The following is a 2,500-nucleotide window of genomic DNA, read 5'->3' on the forward strand; positions in this document are numbered from 1 at the left end:
CTTCCACAGACAGTCCACTTTGCTGCCCCAGATGCCCAGATGTGGAGGGCGTGGAGACTCCGCATCACAATAGAACTGTCGCAGAATTTACCACATGCATTTGTTTTCACCCGCAGGTCGTAAATCTTAGCCATGTTCCCTGATAGAGTCTTCCCGATGCGCCTCACCATCACCCACATCTTCCACCACTCCTGGGCGCCCCGGAAGCAGCTCTTCTCCACCAAGACCTCCATGTGGTGCGATTCGCTTCCCTCCACCCCCACAAGGATGCTCAGGTTCTGGTAGGGCTGGACGTAAACACAAATGGTTCTCGTTCGGCTGTTCATGGCCCTTGTGGTGATCAAATGATATCCTTGGTTGTTTGTGTAGAAACCAGAGGGGCATTCCACTGGGAGGGCATACAGGGAGTTTCCACATAGAAGCAATAGAGGGAGGTGGAGGGGAAAGATGGTTCTGCCCCTCATGGTTGAAGGCTTGGGGTTCCTAAAGGCTGTTGTTGGTGGGCAGAGGATAAGAATGGTTGTAATACTGATGTGGACAGGAAGTGTGTGTGTGTGTGTGTGTGTGTGTGTGTGTGTGTGTGTGTGTGTGTGTGTGTGTGTGTGGCTATTACACACACACACACACACACACACACACACACACACAGACAGACAGACAGACAGACAGACAGACAGACAGGAAGGAGAGAACAAATGTTTCTTTTTATTTAATTTTGTTGTGTTAATATTTAAGAAAGTACAATGTTTTAATGCTTTGTTTGTTTGTTTGTTTGTTTGTTTGTTTGTTTGTTACTGTGAATTGTTTTTTTTGTTTCTCTCTCTCTCTCTCTCTCTCTCTCTCTCTCTCTCTCTCTCTCTCTAACTTTTTCTATTCATTCTTCTTCTTCTTCTTCTTCTTCTTCAGAAATTATTGTATGTATTTTTTCCAGTGGTAATAGAAACTGTATTTATTTATTTATTTATATTAATGTTGTTGTTGTTGTTGTTGTTGTTGTCTTGGGTTTTCTTCTTCTTTTCTTCAACTTTATCTTTTTTGTAATCATATTTTTCTAATTTTCTTTTTTTTAGAAAGTGGTGGTGGTAGTAGTAGTAATAGTAGTGGTAGTGGTGGTGGTGGTGGTAGTGGTGATGGTGGTGGTGGTAGTAGTAACAGTAGTAGTAGTGGTGGTGGTGGTAATAGTAGTAGTGGTGGTGGTAATAATAGTAGTAGTAGAAGTGGTGGTGGTGGTAGTAGTAGTAGTGTGGGCCCCTCTCTCTCTCTCTCTCTCTCTCTCTCTCTCTCTCTCTCTCTCTCTCTCTCTCTCTCTCTCTCTCTCAGCTCAGCCCACAGCCCCACAGCATGTCCCCCACAGTATGCTCACAAACCCACAGTTACCCCCCACAGCCCCCCTACGTGTCATTCACCCCCTCACAGCTCCGCCCCTTTATATATATATATATATGTGTGTGTGTGTGTGTGTGTGTGTGTGTGTGTGTACTTTTCAATAAAGGTATAATAGTCACTGTTATTTTATTGACCTAGAGAGAGAGAGAGAGAGAGAGAGAGAGAGAGAGAGAGAGAGAGAAATAGACAAATGAGAGAAAGAGAGAGAGAGAGAGAGAGAAATAAACAAATGAGAGAGAGAGAGAGAGAGAGAGAAATAGACAAATGAGAGAGAGAGAGAAATAGACAAATGAGAGAGAGAGAAAGAGAGAGAGAGAGAAATAGACAAATGAGAGAGAGAGAAATAGACAAATGAGAGAGAGAGAAAGAGAGAGAGAAATAGACAAATGAGAGAGAGAGAAAGAGAGAGAGAGAGAAATAGACAAATGAGAGAGAGAGAAAGAGAGAGAGAGAGAAATAGACAAATGAGAGAGAGAGAAAGAGAGAGAGAGAGAAATAGACAAATGAGAGAGAGAGAAAGAGAGAGAGAAATAGACAAATGAGAGAGAGAGAGAGAGAGAGAGATACACAAACAAATTGAAGAAAATACAATTAAAAACAAACAAACAAACAAACCAATAACACCAATTAATAAAAGAAATCAGTTGATGAAATACGAGTACAAGGAAATATTAAACAAACAAACAAACAAACAAACAAACAAATTCAGGTCACATCAAACCATTTCAAAGCAAAATAAACCAAAAAATAAATAAATAAAAAAAGAAAATGAAGAAAATATTGAAATGATGAGAAAGTGAAGAAAAAATATCAGAAAAATTAAAGGATTAAATAATGAACAAAAAAATAGAGAAAATAAGGAAAAAGAATAGAGAAAATAAAGAAAAAAATATATAAAAGTGAAGAAAAAATATCTGAAAAGTTAAATGATTAAATAATAAAAAATATAGAGAGAAAATAAAGAAAAAAATTGAAAATAAAGAAAAAATAGAGAAAATAAAGAAAAAAATATAAAACAAAAATAAAGTAAAAAAATAAAATGAAATAAATGGCAGAAAAAGGAAAACAGCAAAGAAATGAAAACAAAACAAGGAATAAACAAACAAACAAACAA

At 37.8% G+C, this 2,500-nt stretch overlaps 1 protein-coding gene across 1 annotated transcript in view; it reads left to right on the plus strand.

The window, feature by feature from the left end:
- LOC135096468 (chromobox protein homolog 2-like) overlaps positions 1-1,504 on the plus strand; it is a 48,378-nt gene extending 46,874 nt beyond the window's left edge. The window contains exon 9 of the mRNA XM_063997971.1: positions 117-1,504. The gene's annotated coding sequence lies outside the window, so the exon portion shown is untranslated. The remainder of the gene's footprint in view (positions 1-116) is intronic.
- Positions 1,505-2,500: the final 996 nt, after the last annotated feature.

Source organism: Scylla paramamosain, unplaced genomic scaffold (genome assembly GCF_035594125.1).
Source record: "Scylla paramamosain isolate STU-SP2022 unplaced genomic scaffold, ASM3559412v1 Contig4, whole genome shotgun sequence".
Lineage (NCBI taxonomy): Eukaryota > Metazoa > Arthropoda > Malacostraca > Decapoda > Portunidae > Scylla > Scylla paramamosain.